The sequence below is a fragment of the Suricata suricatta genome, chromosome 15, assembly GCF_006229205.1.
Source record: "Suricata suricatta isolate VVHF042 chromosome 15, meerkat_22Aug2017_6uvM2_HiC, whole genome shotgun sequence".
Lineage (NCBI taxonomy): Eukaryota > Metazoa > Chordata > Mammalia > Carnivora > Herpestidae > Suricata > Suricata suricatta.
In genome coordinates this window covers 25,060,843-25,080,700 of record NC_043714.1, presented here as the reverse complement: position 1 = coordinate 25,080,700, position 19,858 = coordinate 25,060,843, and the positions used below count along the sequence as shown (strand labels likewise).

The window sequence follows — 19,858 nt, the reverse complement described above, 5'->3', positions numbered from 1 at the left end:
AAGAAAAACTGAACTCTTGGGACTTCATCAAGATAAAAAGCTTCTGCACTGCAAAGGAAACAAGAAAACAAATAGGCAACCGACAGAATGGGAAAAGATAGTTGCAAATGACATTTCAGATAAAGGGCTAGTATCTAAAATCTAATCTGCAGTTTATCGACCATGTCAGCAGAATTAAGTCATCTCTGAATGACTTTTTTGCTTTTGTTCACCTGTAAAGTGATGACATTGGTATTGTATTTATGACATATATATGTTTCCAAAGGCATTCTTTTTGGACATGTTAACTACTTATTTTAACAAATGTTCAATGCCGCATGCTTAGTGCTTATATACTAGACAGTATATTAGCATATATAATATATTATCAGTAAGTGTTTAATACATTCAATATATTAGTATGTAATTATATAATGGCAGTGTATAAACAAATTAGTTTATAATATATAGTATATACACTCAGTATATTTAGTGTTGCATGTTTAGTATACTACTAAGATTTAATAGATTAAGTCTTATTCAGAAGAGACCATTTGACAAGATAAGTGAACAACTTTATCTTCTGTAATCCTTAGGTTGATGATTGTGTTGTGAGGTAGGATTCATCTCTTGTGCTACCCTTTACACTATGGTTTTGCTATGCTAAGGAAATCTATTTAAAGATTTGACATGTAAAGAGAAAAAACAGAAACTCAAGACTTCAGTCATATGCACCAAGCTCAAACATAAAGGTGCTTCCAAGAATTTAGTACCCCAAAACCTTCTAACTGCTGTATATGGTGGAATTTATTTATATTACCAAATTTCGCATGAGCACCACCATGATGGTTTTCTAGAGAATAGAGTGACCTTGCAAAAAAACTTAAATTCATCAAGTCAACATGGAAAGAAAGGGACCTTAATGTGAATTCATCTTTTACATATGTAATATTTCCTTTAAATTGTATTTCACTTTTTATAGCATTTCATAGATACTAATTTAATTGCCATTCATGGTGGTATTTTAAGAGTTAAATTTAACAAAACCTGAATGATTTTTTTCTTCAAAGTCTCCATTTATACATCTGGACAAAATATTCTAACTATAGCCCAAGACCCAGTGAAAGAAGCAAAGTAACTATGAAGCCCGAGTAAGTGCTTAAATCATTCAACCATTTCTCATCAGATGACAAATATCACACCTCATATGGAGACAATAATTCTGACCTATCTCAGGAAATTGTGAGGACAAGCCTAAAGCATGGAGCTGCATGCTTACCCAATATGAAGCAGCTATACTGATACATGGAACGAGACGAGTATGTATATATGTAGCCTTCAATTTTCAAGTCTTCTCTTCCTGTACTCTTCGATGATTGGCCTAAAATGTAGGCTCAGACTCAGAAAATAATAGGGCAGTATAGGGTAGCGCAATTAGATTGTAAGTAGACCCATGCTCAGAATAGGAAGCAGATGCATCCTCTGAGAAAAACAAAAAGAATGTGAACTCTTGTCAGCAGCAAATTAATCAATCTCATTCTTCTTATGAAGGTTATGTTAAAACTATCTCTAACATAGTTTGCAAAATACTGAATTTGAAGAGACTGCAAGTTTAAAGAGGATACTTCTAGACAATTCTAAGAGAGCCAGATTTTACTTTTTCTTTAAAGAGACTAATAATATTTCATATATGATGCTGCTGGGCTTTGGAGGAAAATCCTTTTTTTTTTTTTTTTTTTGAGGCTGATACCAGGCAATAACCCACGTGCAGTTAAAACTCACCAAAAAAAAATCTTCATTTGGGGGTTGCCAGGGACTACTTTATATCCACTTAGCAGGATATAAATAAGGACAATATCCTCCAAGTACATTAATCTGCTTAATCTTGTATCCATTATGCCCCAGTGGTGGAGTTTTCGTTATTAGAAAAATTGTAGCATCTTTTATCTGATGAAACAAACCTTTATTTCTAATTTGACAATGCCTACCAATTATTGAGAACCACAGCTGTGTGAGGCCAGTGCGTGACCTCTACAAAATTATCTGCCTTCTCATAACCTCCCAGCGAGAAAGATACTATTATCTACAAATTAGAGATGAAAATACGGAGTCTTAGAAGTAAAGTAATTTGCTCAAAGTGGCAGTAGCTTGTAAGGATTCAAACTCAAGTGTATCTGACTCTATGGTCCATTATGAGATGCTCTATTATTTGAGCTTTCTGTTGTTTTTAAAGAAAAACAAGTAATTCATCCAACATATTAACTTTAAATCATTTTTTACAAGCCAAAAGGAACTTTATGTGGAGTTAACCACATATATTGTTTACAATTATATCCAGTAAAAATCCTTTAAGAATAGTTCCTGTATTACTATTGAAAAAAAAAACCCCATCTGTTCATCTTTTGTCTATTCCTGGAGGAGCAGTTGAGTGCTCTGTTCCTTTATCTGCTGCAGCCAAATCCAACTAAGAACATTTGAGCCTCCACATCTAAAACCTTCTCTTGTGCAAAGCAACATTTCTCCTGAGCCCAGTCAAGCTCAGCTTTGACTCTTACTGTGTAATTCACATGGTCTGATATTTCAAATGTAAGGGTAGAGAACTGGCTACATGAGACAATTTAGTTGAAGAGATTTTCATTTCTGGGGGGAAAAACAAATATTTCTTTGGATAAATGTATCTCCATTAACAAGTGCTTTATCATACTACTCAGCAATTTTGCTTCCTCAAGGCCACTTATTAATTATGAGAAGGAAAATAATATGCTACATTTTACCTAAGCAGAATTTATTTCTTGCATGAGCAAAAATTTCATTTAACCTCAAGCACAGAATAACATATTTGAAATATTCACCTAAGGGTAAGAATTGTTTTTGCACTTTACATTCTTGCTGCCTATCTACTGAACCTCAGCCCCTAGATTCATACTAAGCCATGGGCAGAAGAAATACAAAATCCTTTGGTAAAAACATTTTTGTAAAATTTGGACTTTATTTAATAGAATCCTTAATTAGAAGATTATCAAGGTTCATCAGAAAATCAGTTTCCAGTACCAAGCACACCACTTGGTAGCTCACAGAATTTCTCAATTTTGATTTCTTCATGATTAAAAAAATGGATGGGACCTCCTGCAAATTTAAATCATTTATGCATAAGCATTTCCTCTAAGGATAATACAAATTAAAATTCCAATGTATGTGTGAAGCTAAAATGCAAAAAAAAAAAAGGGGGGGGGCAAGTTGTCATCTTCATTTCATTTGTTTAGCCTTATTCCCTCCTCTATCTTCCTTTTGTGCCTATTTGTTTCGTAAATGCTAGCATGCCTTCCCTTAAACTATCGACATTGCACTGTAACACCTTTTTCCTTGTCTACATGTATATAGTTGGATTTAACAGTAGAGTTATACTTCCAGATCCATCGCGGAAAAAAGTAAAAGTTGTTCTGTGGAAAGCACTGTTCTCCCAAATATCTTGTCTTTGCCACAGAGGACTAACATGCTTGTCTCTCTAAGCATAACGTGTCCTGAAGGTCGGAGAGCAGTGGAGATGTGACGAATAACAATGAATCCGTTCATTCCCACAGTAGGATTCACAAATTTTCACTTCTCAATAAAGATAAAAAGACATTGGACCAGAAATCCTGGCTAATTTGTTAAGAGGAAAATATATCTAGACAAAGCAATGTATATTAGTTCAAGTTCATAGCTTGAGAATAAAAGCAAGTTTCTCTGAAAATGCTTTAGATAAACAAACTAATCCAGCCATGTAAGGTCATACAGGTAGCATAGTTCTTCATGGAGCTTAAGGAAAATAAAGCCCTGCAGGCTTGTTTTCTCCAAAATAATGAGGTTGATGATTTGAAGGAATTATTCCATTTACATTTTGTTTCAATTCCCCTTTTAGCCCGTGAATTTTTTCCCAGAATAGGGTGTGTCCTCATTGAAACCTCACAAGTGACAGGTTTTATCAGCATGGTGGAATGGCGTAAATCGCTCTTTTTTCTTGGACTGTTTCATCTTGATATTCCGGCTTTGTCTTGTGTGCCTTCTTACATGTAATATTCTAGTGTCCTTAATTCTGTCACCAGGCACACTACATTTTGGCTCAATGTTAATTTGCTGATGTCAGGTGCGCAAGTACAATCATTTCCACAGCTAGACTTACTCTGGTAGCCACTGGGCTTTCCACTTTTGCCTTTCTTTCTTTCTTTTGTCATGTATTTCTATTTCAAAATGTGTATTGTAATTTAAATTTTTCCAAAACCTTTCTGGATTTAGCAAACAAATACATTGATGTATATTTCATATTTTGAAATATATTTGTGAATGCCTTGCAAAAATTAGACAAAATTTGCAAGGGTACATATTCAGATTTTTTCTCAAAGTATCATAGAGTCTTAGGTCTGTTAAATGTCAGAGCCATTTCATTGTCAATGTAGAGCCATTTCCATTGTAAAAGTGAAATTCATATTCCTCAGTTTCTACAATTGCATTACTTCCTTGACTAAAATTACATTATCATGTTACGTGTAGTACATATGTATATATGTAGTAATACTTATCGTTTGGAAATATCTTGAACATTATGGTTTAAAACATTTTAAATTGAATCTTATTCTGGTCCCTTGGCTGGGATTGGTTAATCCATTGTTAAGGGTTTTTTTTTTTTTTTTCTAGAATATCTTATGACAGACATGCTAGAATTTTCTATTTGTGTTTAAAGTTTACTTTCATAGTACTTTAATTGTTTTTCTCCACATTTATAAATTATAATTGTAGCAATATTAAATGCTTACTGGTAGAATCCATAGCTATGGAAATGAATTTTCTGACTCTGGAAGCTATTATTTAAATACTCTTCATCTCTTCCAACTACCAAGTTATTCTTGTAGTTTCAAATTGATATAGTTTATTTAATGGTTGAAAATATGTTTCAAGGTATAATTACATAGGAGGTTAAATCTCAGGTATGAATATACCACAAATTCTTTAATCTTTATAGTCTTGAGTTTCCTTACCTGAAGGATAGCAATAATATTAATTTTAATCAACAGAAATGAAGACTAAATGAAACAATACATGTAATACAACCAGTATAGACTCTAGGACATACTGAGTGCTCAATAAGTGGCAAGTATTCTCATTAATTATAAAGATATTTTAAATTCTTATTAAATAGTTTTGAATAATTTTACTTTATGCCAGGCTAAGAAATATGGTTATTTGATTTTCTAGAGTTGTCAATATTTCTTGTCCACATTTGGATTTGCTGTAGGGCACTACAAAATTTTCTCCTAATTACATTTAGCATTTTCAAGTTTAGATGGTGAACATTTTGCTCACTCATTCTTGAGGGTTCCTCTATTTTAAAGAAGGAAGGCATTTGTGATGCTCTCAGGGAAGGTCTTCAGTCATGGATGAGTTTTGACTTCCAATTCCAGTTGAAGGATTTGAATAGTTACAGAAAGTTATTGAATAAAATTGGAATCATAAAAAGAGGTCTTACCAGGCTTTAGAGGTGAGAGAAATAAAGCAAACACAAAACAAACGAATAAACAATGCCAAATTTTTCCCCATCAGCAATGGGGAAATTAGCAGCTAAAAACATGGCTTCAATTAGATAGGTCAGTTAGGCACCATGCCATAAAAACATTTACTGTTAATAAGTAGGTCCAAGCTTTTCTAAGATTTATATTTGTCATTTTCTTCTTTGAAAATAATTAGTTGAAATCTTAAATTAATTGGTTTGTGGATGAATTCTTATGAGCTCTTTTGAGATGTCTAATTAACTATGGTCAACCAGCCTGGGTTTATCTCTTGCCTTAATTCAAATCTAGGATAATCCAGATACAGGGCAGTCAATGCGAGTTCGAATCTGCCTCTATGTCAGTGTTATGTAAGTGGAATATAAGGAAGATGGAAAAGCAGAGAGAGGAAAGTGGAGAGAGTCAGTGGCAAGAATGAAAAAGGATAGAATAATTATAATGGGAAAATTAGATTAACTTTACCAGGAGCAAAAGAAGCATGAGGAGAGGGGGGCCATTGGCATCTAAGTGAGATAGCTCATAGGCTCTAACCTCTGTATCTGTCTTTGTAAGTGAAGTCAATATATCAGGGTTAAAGAAGAAAATGAGAAGAAGAAAGATCTGGATATGAATTTAAAATTGTACCTAACTTAAAAGAATAGAGAGAATAAAGATGTCTTCAAATACAAATAAAAATGTGATTTGGGCATATATTCTAATAATTTGCCAGTAATTGCCATGAAGTTTTCAGGGCCTTTATTACAAGGAAACATCAAAACGTCACCTTTTCTAGCCTTCAGAAAGCAGGTAAATAAAAAACACCAAGGGGTGGATTCTCGAGCAAAGGGTATTTTCAGAGCTGGAGGAGGCTGTGCCAGACAAGTATTTCCACATCCTTAATACTCAAGGCTCCTTTAATGTGATGAAGAAAATTATAAATCCATGAAGGATACAACCCATCCTGAATAATCTTAACCAATATGGGTTTTTTTTTTTGCCATTTTGTTATCTACCTTCCCACTAGAATATAACCCACTAGAAGCCAGCACTTCATTATTTTATTCACTGTTTATACCTAGGACTTAGATCAGTGTGAGGCACATGGTAGGATGTAAGGAATTAGTTGATAAACAAATGAGTTTGTCTGTTTTGGATTCACTTAAACCCAGAAATCCTTGCCTTATAAAGTCTCTATACCTTGTGAGTCTAATTTTCCCTAAGCACACATTAGTATCTATTCCCTTATATTCTACTCAATGCTCAATGGTTTCCATAGTTTTTGACATTCCTGCTCACAGTCCTCTAAACCTCTGCCATACTCATTCCATCAGATCACTGTGTTTCAAAAATCATTCTCATTTTTTAAACATGCCCTCACATTTTCCCTACATCTTTACCTATCACTCACCCACACTCTCAGATGTAAAGGAGACCCTTCTAAGTATCTATATTTACACTTCATAAACATCTGTGTATCTTCTGATTTCTTACCCAATTACCTACTTTTTTTCTTGTATCCTCCATGTCCACTAGTTCTTCATCTTCTGCCCATTGTCAAATTCAAGTGCATATTGCATAAAGACTTAGTCCTTCCCCACCTCTTTTAATTTTACCACTCTTTTTCCCTTCTGTTTTCCCCACCTGCCTAGTCCATTTGGGCTGCTATAACAAAATACCATAAACTGGGTGGTTTGTAAATGACAAAAATTGATTTCTTACAGTTCCATAATCTGCAAAATCAAATATCAAGGAAGAGATTGTGTGTCTAGTGAAGACCTGCTTCCTGGCATATACATAGCTTTTATATATGTCCTTGCATGGTGGAAGAGACAAGGAAGATTTATCAGCTTATTTTATAAAGACACTGATCCCATTCATGAGAGTTGCACGCTCATGACCCAATCATCTCCCAAAGACCCCACTTACTAATACTATCACTTTGGGGGTTAATATTTCAATATATGGATTTGAAGGTAACACAAATATCTTGACCATAGCACCAGACATTGAAAACAAAACTTTGAGTATCCTTTCCTTACTACTCACATATTATTTCTTAATCTTTTATAATCTAGTACCCCTGCCTCATCTATTTCAGGAGAGCTTCCATTTTGTCAGTCTTGAATGGGTGGTCTGAAGCCATAACATAAACTAAGGGTTAAAGTTTGGTACTTTGATATTCTCACTAGATGCTAGGGATCACCCTAGCAACTCAGCATATTTCACAAGGTATTTATAATATATTGGATCAGGCACATGGCTAAGTTTATTCTCTTCATTTCATCTTTGCCTAATCGAAATTAATTAAAAGATGGCAGTGCCTACAATGGTCCTGGAAGATTACTGAACACAAAGTCATCTGGTGGGAAAAATGGGCCTTTATTTATATACCAAGAGTTAAAATAAGATAAGAGGCACCTTATAATAGAGTATGCAGTAGGTTCTGGGGTGGGGGCACAGGGTATGCAACATAAATGAGTCCTAGTTGAGTGAGGAGGCAACCAAAAGGAGGCTAAGATATCAATACTTAAGAATGGTTGGGAATAGTCACTTGAATTGTTGAGAGAAAAGAGAGATAGATTCAGATATTGCTTCTCTAACATTAATGTGATCAAATGCAGTAGTCTGTCCACAGCTCCTTCTGATCTCCCCACTTATTTCTAAGCAAATTACAAATTTCTAAATCTAGCATAGACACCACCCAAACTGCTTTTATAAACACTTAAACATTGTCCACAACATAAAGTACTCATCATTTTCTAGACCAAAAATATATTTTCTCATTGTTCTTGCTTCCTTGTGTTTTTTACCCATAAATAGCTTTTTAATATTTACACATTTTGAAAATATAGTTACCAATTATTGCTTATTTAATTCCCCATTATGAGGTAATTATTTCTATATTATGATAATTCTCCATTGTATTTAAAGGACATATCACACAGAACCTAGTTTTGTGAACATCTCTTTCCATGAATGTTCCCCCTACTAGCTCATGAGTGCTTCACAGTAAATAACCACATCTTAGCTACTTTTTTGTGTCCCTCACAATCAAAAGAAACTGCCTTTAAAGCATTACTTTTTCAAGACATTGTGTAACAATATATAACTTGATCAATAAGTTTTCCTAAGAAATAGAGTTCTGTTCATTTTGTTTCAGTTAAAAAAGTCATTGAAAATTTTAGCCCTAGACCTCCATGAGTTTTTATAAGATTCTTAGTTAGTTACCTCATGATTATCCTAACACAACATTATTCTAAAAACAAACTGGACAAGCTAGATGCACTACAAAAGCCAAGGGCTTGCAATGAATCTCAGCATAATTACCTCATATAATTTTTACAACAGAATACAAAATGTGCCAAGGTGGAAAATATTGCTTATCACTCTGAAAAGGCAAAGCTCCATATTACTCAAGACAAAACTGCTTTCTCTTAAAGGCGCCCCAAGCATTTGAAACAGAGAAACAAAGGACAAAATATTTACCCAATTTATATGCTATTCAGTACATTAATGATTCAGAATCATTATTGGTTCTTATGGTCATAGCTAACATAGTTAGAAGTTTTGGAGAAAGGTGTAATGTATTTTAATCCTAGTCATTATTTTTTAGACATTATTGACTCTATAAAATGTACAGAAGCAGCCTGTATTTATACTGTTTTGCTGTTGACCTTTTATGAACTCCTTTCATAAAACCTAAAAATTTTCAATACTACAAATGGATTTTAATGCTTTAGTTTTAGATTTTATAGGGTCATCAAAAGACCTCTCTTTGATTTTGTCTTTCCCTAAATACTGATTCTACACCAAAGTGTCCACCATGGGCCAGGAAGTGAGTTTCCCTGAAAATGTTACATATCTAAGAGACAATAGGGGGGTTAATAAAATTTTCAAGTCAGAAATGTTATAATAGGCATGTGTTTCCATTCATAAAGTATGTCTTGAACACACACAAACTCTCCTTTGTCATCTGTTTCTGCCGCATTTCGAAATTATTCTCTGCTATTAATTAGAAGTGACTACAATTTGATTAATCTCAAACATGTGTCACATATAAACAATGTAAAGAACTGAATTGAATAGTTTTTCACTTAGAGTATGCATGGTGTTCATAGAAAGAAGCCAAACCTGTTTTTTTAAAATAATTTGAACAAAGTGAGAATATTGTCAGTCATATTCTAGTTTATTTCAAGTTTTGTATTCAGAGAAGATCCTAATTACATATAGTTTATTAGACTAAAAATCTAAAACTTCAGTCAACTTTTCTCTGGTTTTACTACTAAAACTCTCGTTTCTGGAATCTATTTCTTCAGATTGAAAAATTACCTTATTTTGGTCCCTGTTTGGTTTTTAATTGGCAAAAGCTGCCAATATCTCCAAACTCACAGTGAACAAATATATGTTGCCTTAGCTTGGAGAAAGGAAAGTTTCAATTAATAAGGGAAAATGTCTTTTTTGTTTAATTTAAATTATCATTATTAATATAGGATATGTACTAAAACACTCATTTTTCAAAGTGCTAATTAAATTTCCATAAATGCACTAAGCCTTTAACCAGATTATAAAAGAAAAATTAGATGATAAAGTAGTTGTGATTTAAGAAACAATGATTCCATTTAGGTTTTTCTGTTCAACTTTCTAACAAAAAAATGTTTTTCTTTCTTATTACACAGCCTGCAGTAATAAGTGAAATATAATCCTAATTAATTTTTCCTACAGCTGTATATAAATCAATAGCTGCAACATCCCAAAGGAAACACACACTGCACGGTCCTCCAAATTCCTAATGAATGCAAATGGAATGACCTTTTTCTGACAACTATGAATATTATTTCACAATTTCACCATTGAAATAGCTGCCGTCAGCAATTCATGTAGCAAACATGGGGACTACAATAGTTGTAAATGACTATTCATTATGGAAAGAAGGGAATGGAGAAAACTGACCCAGTGTTAAGCAACTTTTAAGCCTCAAGCTTCATTTTTGTTTCATCATGATATGGAAATCATCTTAAAAGTAACCAATCTTCATTTCAGTTCTTTCTCCTCTATTTTAAGGGAAAACAATAGGCTAAAATGATTCAATGCTATATGTTATTGACTTGAGAAGTTCAGTGTTGAAATATTTTTGTAAATGAAGTAAAATCCATTGGTAATATTGTCAAGCTCTCATCTAAAATACTACATTCAAGTTATTAGGAGACTATGGTTATCTTCCATCAGAAAAAGCTGATAGAAAAATATGTGCAGAAAACTCCTGTTGGTGTGCTTACCATGACACAATATCATTCATGCAGTGAACATGCAAATGATTTTAGAAGTTATAAAAACACAATGACATAAGGAAGACACATGTGAGAACCTGAGAAAAGGTGGGAGTAATTAAATCACATTACTGTCCATTTTGACTGAAGAACCACTTTATTCCAAAGTACAATAAAGCTGCATGTACTTACACTAACTCATATTCAGTTTGCCACAAAACTTCATTATAGCCATGAAGGTGTCTCATTAAGTAGAAGTTAAACTCCAGTTTTATAAGAATAGTAATTAACTATGTTAAACCTAATTCTGCTGGTCATACATCTATATACTGAAAACTCCCATTGGAGTTCACTAGAGCCAAGAATATAATTAGCCAGTAGAGTTCAAACACTCATTGAAAATAGGACTCCTCAAATTGCAACAAGTTTCAAAAAGGGACTCGCAACAAGAATATTCCACTTCCATACAATTCCAAAAATACCTCTTCCACCCCCAATCTATAATTAATTTTATATGCAGGGCTGCAGACTACCATCACATTATCATTTGATATCCCAAATACGCATTAGTGACATGAGAAGAACAAACTGATAGAAAGATGTTCATTTACTTTGGTAACTAGTTACACTACTATTCAAGTCTAGAATAAGCTTTCTATACTTTCAAATTTGAGAACTATTTTAAACCCCAAGCAATTTCTTGAAACAGTTAAGAGAGCATTTCTGTGCCCGTTATTGGCAATGTCAGGCGTAGATGGCATTTTTTAGCTGTATTAAGCAATAGCCATGTGATGACATCTCCTAAGGATGTCTATGCTCCCACACCTGTAATGCTTTCATGTTCAAAATGAATCCCTGCTACATCTCACTCAATATTGATCTTTAAGGCATTTCTCCCAATCCTTTTCCCAGTGTGGTCACTGAACGGCATCAGAGTTCAATAGGAAGATCAGCTGCTCATCCACTTTTTGCTAAAGCAATTTGTATTATGGATTTATTTTAGCAGTCTACAGTGGCAGTTGCTGTTTTTACTATTTAAATGCTTTGATTATCTGACCTTGCTTACTTTATCTTTCTAAGTGCTATGCATGGGCTTTAAAATGATCAATAAGTAGGGATTCCTCTACAGGATTATGGTGAAATCAATCTCAATTCAGACTTTTTGCATTTTATGTTTATTACTTGATCTGTCTTAATTGCATTTCTTATTTTGGTAAATAAGTTTAAAATACATACATGATTATGCAGGTAAGTCTTCCAAGAGCCACACGCATTATTAAAATAACCGGTACTCCTTGTACATTATTTTATTCATTCTTTTACTATGAGAAAGGAAAGACTTAATTCTTAGATATTTTGTCAAACATCTTTTCATTATAAATAAAACCTGTTCCATTCGAAGAATAACATAGTTACATATATGCAAGTAACTGGAAAATCTTGAAGCGCATTAATGTGCTATATTCAATGTGATAACTATGGAACGTTGGAACCTCAAAATGCTCTGCTTTTACATATATTATTGCACATAAACATGTTTATAAAACTTGTCACAGAATAAATTAAAGCATAATAGAAGAAAAACTAAAGCAATAATTGCATCTTTGAAAATCAATAAGAAAAAACTAAGAACTTGTTGAATATCATTAAAAATTTAAATGCAATATAATGTGAAAAACTTATCAGCTTCATACTTTCACTACCAGTTTTTACACAGTTTTAAATTTTGGATTAAAAGAGTAGTAAATTGGGAAGCTTAAAATGCTTTGCATACTCTTAAAATCCAATCTATGAACTTTAAAACCAAAATTCCATAGTCATGATCACTAACATTAAACTCTTAATATTAACTGAATAAGGCATAAACACCATGGAATATGATTATCACACAGAATTGTTAGAACTTGCTAAATTTTGGTCTAATGTAATCATATTTTATGACTTGTGGGCTGGTATGGTCACATGAAGCTCTTGAATTTTGTCTTTAGATCAACTTATTCTAACGTGTTTTTCAACATCATAATTAAAAGAAATGCAAATGTGAGTTAAAAAAAGGAATTGATGTAAACTTTTCAAAAAATCTTTCATCAAATCCAATATAATGTCTAAATACCTCTGCCACTAGCTCTGACATAAAATTATAGTGACATATTTTCCACATATGTAAAGTATAAAATCTGTAGTTTGATCTGGTGACCAAAAATGCGAGCAGCAAATAACCTGAGGTAAATAAACATATGATTATATGCAAAATATTTGCCTTATATTCACCTGTACAAATACAACATTATTTTGCTTAAATAGCTTTAAAAAACTCTAACAGGCCTAGGGAAATATCACATATGTCACAATAGGCATATATTCACATTTCCATACTTTGAAATTATTGCCCAAATGATTTAGCATTTAATAATTTTAGACTAAACTATAGACCACCAGTACAGTAATTTTTCTTCTGCTGCTCACATTAAATAAGATAGAAAATGCTGATGAATGAAAACAAAGCCATCAGAAGACAATTCAGTAGTGACATGCATGAAGTTAGGGCAGAGAAATTAAGATGCTTAAACATGAAAAGAATGAGGGTGAAGCGAAGAAGTTTAATTACCAAATAGTTGCTGTAATGATTTTTCCCAAACTGGTATAACCAGCTCGTTCCTTTCTACTGTTTGTGGTAGAATAGGACTAAGAGAAATCATTTTCCAGAAAGTTTTGCATCTTTGTAGATCGTAACCCTGGCAAGACATGTCCATACTTTTTTCCTCAAGTGGGTAAATGTTAAGAGAGAAGAATCCAGGTTTCATGATGCAGCAACACAAAGCTGGGAAGTGAGAATTATGTTGCAGCGGAGTCTTGAAAATATGACTGTAAAAGTTAATCAATAAAATGTCTATTCCTGTCTATTCACCAGAGGCCCCAGCTGCATAGCCTCACTCAATCGATACTACAAATTATTACGATTTCCAGGTTCCCACTGGACATTCAGAACAAATCTTTCAAGTGTAACAGGCTTATACTGAGTATATGGTGTGTGTTCTCTACATTTAGTTCAGAAAGAGAGGAGAAAAATAGAATCTAAATCCTATATGCTCTTTTAAAAATTAAACTTTATGGAACCAATGACTTACAAGTCACATTTTAATGCTAAAAACAATCTTCCTTTTGATTGCCACATGCTTTACCACTTTTTTTTTAACTGTTCCACATTTCGTTAAAAATGACTTAATCTAGTAATAGATTTTGGTGGTACGGTGCTGGAACCTGGCTACTTCTAAATGAATGGAGGAAATCGTTTTGAGATAATTACTTATCAAGCAGTCACTTGAATACATTAGGACTATTAGAAAGATGCATGTGGATACCTGACATATATTTCAAATCGTAACAGGAATCTTAAAATATACAGTCTAGTTATTGTCTTATGACTTATATCAGCACATTTCAAAAAGTATGTTTCAGGTTTTCATTTTTTGCCTATTTTTGTAAGATAAAATAAAATCATGATTTCTCAAGTGAGTTTCTCTTTTTCTGGGAAAAAAAAAGCCCAGAATGTTTCATTCTAGTGAGAGCCTCTGCTCTCTGCAGCAAAATTCAACCACAATTGTGAACTCCGGAAACTACTCGGGTCTTTGATCTTAACCTTCTATACATTTCACCCTGCATCGCTTAGTCAAAATCCAAAGACTTTTCCAGATAAAGAAATGAGTGGGTAAGAGAACTCACTAGAATATTCTCATGCCATATGACACGTGACGTGGCTTTTGTTTCTTCTTCTGACGGGTGAATGCCATGGTGTCTGGTCCTGCCCAATACCAAATCAATTAACAAATCTGACCAGCTCATGCCACCTGTGGATTGAGTGGAGAAAACAATAAAAATGAATAAACTAAGTTAGGACTTTTAATTTTGGCAGGGCCAGAAAGGGTTTGATTTTATGTTACATTTAAACAGTAATATGGTTTTTCACATTAAGACATATCTAGCATGTAGGCACACCCTGTGACAATGTATATTGAGGTTATGTTTAAAAAAAAAAGGTGAACTAGTTTCTCTTAAGAAACAACCTTTGGCTGATTACCATCATGTATTACTCTCTTTAAATTCAACAATAGGTTTTTGTAACATGTCATAATAATATCTATAATTTTTTTACTTCCAAGAACTTCCAAGATATTTAATTGCTAAAAACCATTGCAAATAGTTAGGCAAAAAAAAAAAAAATACTGTTGTAATTTTAACTAGTCTCTGAGGTGATATTTGTACACCTTCCCAGCAATTTCACATTGAGAGAGAATAGCGTACTTACTTTCATGATCAAGCTGTACTGGAAAATAAGACAGATACATATATATCAAGTATACGGAACTTAAGTTTAGTCTTTCCTTGTTACTTAACTGGATAAAGCACTTCCTGGTTTATTTACTTCTAAAAATCCAAGATTGGAAGCAGATATTTGCATGCCAGTTTTCAGATCAAAATTATATTTTTCGTGCGTGTACTGAATACTATGTCTTTATAATGGCATTTAACTGTAGGAAAAATGGCATTGTTTTAATAATATTAACATGTGCCACTATCATTAGCGTTACATTAGTGTTCACAAACATTTTTATATATTTCTTATCTAAATATATCTTAAAGTATTATTCCCCTAATATAATCCAGCTTTTTAAAAGACCATAATATTTATAACAATAGTACATTACTATAGCCATTCCGAAAGAAACCTTGCCCAATATGCTTTTAATTCTTGGTGCCAATTTCTACCTTTTAATATTTGTAAAATGTGGCTTTTTGTTGTCTGAGTTCTGGCAGCTGACTAAAGGTAGATTAATGGCAAACAGGGTTTATCTGAGTGTTTAATTTTATTTAGAAGCCTGTAAAATGTCGTCCAAGATTGTAAAATTATTTTTAGTGCCTTCCAATATTAAACCATTGGATTAAAATGCAGGAATAAATTTCTCATGAATAAATTTCAAAAAGTTTACTTTTATATTTTAGCATTATTAGTTAGCTTTATAAACTATAAATTAGAAGAAGAATTTCAACATTCATTATATACAATATTTTGAAATCCCATGCAGTAAGTAATGAAGCTTTAGAATTTGGCTTCCAAAGATTAGTTATTGTCAAATGCCTTTTCAGTTCCGGCCTCAAGATTGCGTTCAAAGGGTGAGTGACAGGAGAGGGGAAAAAAAAGTTTAGGTATGTGTGCTTTATCTAACTGTGGTTACTCAATTTAACCAGTGTTCAGTGAGTAAAGTGTAATTCTTGACAAAAACAACGAGAGAGAGAGAGAGAGAGAGAGAGAGAGAAAGGGGGATGGGAGAGAGTAAGAGAGAGAAAGAGAGGTTCATTTGGGTTATGCTACTTTAAAAAAATTATTTCTAAAAAAACCCTAAGAAAATCAAGCAAAAGGCAGAGAGGATAGAATACCTAATTATCAGAACACTCAAAAAAGAGACTAATGTTTATTTGAAAAGTAAGTGATAAAATATGAAAACATAGTATTAAGCATAATAATCACATAAAAATTTAGATGATGAAAGCAGAAATTAACTACTGGAGATGTTTCACTAAAACAATTTTCATGAATGTTTCAAAACAGCATAGATCTTTATTACTTTTCTTCATAGTTCCTTACATGCCTCAGTGGTCTGCCCAAAAACCTCTAAATGTCTCTCAATTTAATAGTGTCTTGCTTAGAGCTGCTACTTTAACAGAAAAGAAAGGCAACAAGAGCCATATGTAACCTTTGGACTCCAAAAGGAGAAAGATGAGAACACCACTGGCAGATAGGTGCTACAGAAACACAGTGTATTCTTTCTCTTGCATCTTACCTTGAACATTTCTTGATAGTTAACAAGAAAGTTGACCGCCACACCATTGTTTAGGATCGGAATAGGACAGTCACGCTGTTCAGCATGTCCCACTTCAGTTAAGACACAATGCAAATTTACTCTATCTCTTTTGGAATGAACAATTTATTGTACAAGCTAGCACATTTACACATACCCTTTTGCAAGACAGAGAGAGTTAATTATTAAGCAACTAAAGGCAAAGGATTGACTTGATTTTAGTATGTAAAGGAAAACTTTCTGAAATACTAAAAAACAACTCACTTGTAATCATTTTTTTCTTCTTCAGAAGCAATAATCCCTTCTGTCACTGTCTTCAGCTCTGCCTGGGGTTTTCTACTGTTCTGTTCTTGGCGAACTGTTTCTGCTATTTGCTCAGTTAGCTGCTCTTGAGTAGCTTTCAAGCTGGATTCCATTAGAAGAAGTTTTTCATCTTGACTGGCAAGTTCTTGGGCTGAAAGATAAAACAAGAACATTGCCTTTTAAAAAACCAATCTAATGTGTTTTTTTCTTTTGTTTTTGGTTTAAATTTTATGCAATGCAACTTTGAGGAAGATTTAAACAGATCCTTCTTGTCAAAATACAAGCTCATGCATTCAGTTTTCAGATTCCTTTCTTTAATGCACAAGTAAACAAAGGCATGTATGAAGGAATACAAGATGCATGTCAGTAATCTCAAGTTTATAAAACATTTGAATTCAAAAATTAGGTGTCTTAATCAGACAACAATTTGCTGACTTTAATTGGGAGATTTCTGTTGCAACATAAGTGTGTTAGACAGAATAACATTAACACATAGTATTCTTTTCCTTTCCTTAACACAGGCTTCAGATATACTTATTTATATTTACACAGAGACTGATATGTTATAAATTATGCCAAAATGATGGTCCTCCACTGATTTATTTTCATGTATAATATTTATGAAATGTAAGCACTTTTTCAAGGTCATCCAGTAGATGGCAGATTAGACCAAAGCAAACCAGGCTGTATGCTCCAAGCTCTCAAAAAATAAGTGATTTAAGACAAAGACATTTTTCCTTTGTTCTTTGTTGACCGTATTCCTAGAGATATATATCTGTACATTGTGTTAGAATATCTCCCCTTTATAAAAGTATTTATCTGCTTTTTTTCCCTATTTGCCTCAAATGCATGCCATCAAATGTAAATGTGCTTTATTTCTTTAATCATATGTTTGGATATAAATTTATACACATTATGTTATATAGTGTATTTCTGGAGGTATTTTTAAATCGCACAGCACTTCAAATCTCATTGCATTAAAGATCATGATATTTTATGAAAATCTGTCATTTTAATCTTGTAATCCAAAGTGAAAAAAAGGAAAAAATTCTTTTAAAATCCCCAAATCAATATGAATAGAAATGGAGAAGACCATATTTTTATAAAAAAAGAGCATCTTTCCTTTTAATGATTCTCATTTTATGTCCAAAAAATGAGGTTTATACGAAGCTTCAATAAAGTTAGAAACCAAGGTATCACAGTCTGACATCAGAGGCGTCTTTTACAGGCAACCCCGTAAAGAAGAGACTCTATATAAATATTCTACATTTATCACTCATCTTTGAAGTTGAATGATGACCCCTTATAAATTAGATCTAAGAATACCTGATTCTCAGTTTTTCTTTATAAATTTTGAGCAACTGACTGCTTATATTTTAATAAATACGTGCATGCATGTTCACTTTGTTTTTTTGCAAGTGTTCAACCTGACCAGTTTTGCCCCAGAAGAAATTACAGCATCTACTATTTTTATAGCTTAAACCTTCTATATATTAACAGTTTAAATTTGTGCCTCAGGAAACCACAAGGCTAACGCAAACAGCTAAATATTTAACAAGGAAGAATGCATCACCCAGAGCTCATCTTTATTAAATTCCAAATACATCGAAATCTCTCTGAACAAATGAGTTAAATGTTTAATAATTTCAACACATGTTAAAGTGTGGGGGGGGGGAATCCAATAAAGAACTTACAAAGAGTGTGCTTTCAAAAAAAAAAAAAACCCTTCCAAGCTTAAAGAAATATGTAAAAGCACTATGGCCCTCCCTGCTCTTGACCAAATAAAAATATAATCAAATGAAAGCAATTGATATTTCTGCAGTGATATGTTTTTAACATTGTTAATGTAGTTGCAAAACGTATTTGGATGCAGCATTTTATTGTATGCTTTTTTACCTTTCACATATTTCTTATGAAAAAAGAAAACCACATTGAAACTTTTTAAATGAGTTTTGGGGGACATTTTTAGACATCGACATTGAGTGGTTAATGGTCTTTAGGTTAAAAGGATCTGAGTGATCAAGCTACCTATGATTATGGGTGTAAGAATGCTGCAGGAAGTTTCTTTTTTGAAGAATCTACTTGTACCAATAGACTGTCTTCAAGACTACTTGGGTCACCTTGCGGCTCGTACACAAAAGAGACCTTTTGTCAACTCTCCATGATGTGAATTTTCTGTGAAGTTTGCCGATTTTGAAATGACTAAGAGATTTATGCCTCATGGTTCTCCTAAGAGTCTACTCTAATTCATTATGTGCTGGTTAAAGGGGGTAAATTATTTTAAGTTTACCTCTGCCTTGGGCTTGAGCCTGAGTTGATCCCAAGCCAGAGGTGCTAGCAGCTGCATGCTTTATTTACAATCCCTTTGTCAGACTTACAACCGCCCCAGGCTATAACATAGTGTACCTAATGTTCAAACTGGCAGGTAATCTTATGTCAAACATACTTCTTTGATTTAAAGTGATCAATAGATTCTTGTAAAGAGGTAATTTCTCTGATGTTTCCACCTTGCCTTTTTTACAGGTGATTCACACAAAAGCCTGCTTATATGATGTACGAACAATAAACAGAAAGCTATAATCATGTTTTTTCAGATGTTTCCGGTGCGCAACGATTTTGGATCGATACTCTGTGTAATACAATTATCTGCAATGATCTGGTTGTATTGAAAAAGAATTTGCAGGAGACCTCTAGGGGGTTTTATCCAGAAACACGTATCTGGCAATGTTGTGAATAGTGGAAGGAAAAATTAAGGGGTTGACAAACGCTGTCTATTACGTACCCAGTAACTTCATTAATATTTTATTTCATGGAAGCATTCTACCACAAAGTTGAGACAAACAAGCTCAAAAGTAATAATGATAATAATATGCATAGCTTCATAGTACTTATTTATATAGAACCACAAAAAAATTCTTTAACGAACATA

General features: G+C 33.1%; 1 long non-coding RNA gene across 1 annotated transcript in view; it reads right to left on the bottom strand.

Annotated features, from left to right (window-relative positions):
* The window catches only part of LOC115278672, a 66,226-nt gene extending 49,543 nt beyond the window's left edge, over positions 1-16,683 (bottom strand). The window contains exons 1-2 of the long non-coding RNA XR_003903021.1: positions 16,609-16,683; positions 14,492-14,616 (exon numbers count right to left, since the gene is read on the bottom strand). This is a non-coding gene — a long non-coding RNA (uncharacterized LOC115278672). The remainder of the gene's footprint in view (positions 1-14,491; positions 14,617-16,608) is intronic.
* Positions 16,684-19,858: the final 3,175 nt, after the last annotated feature.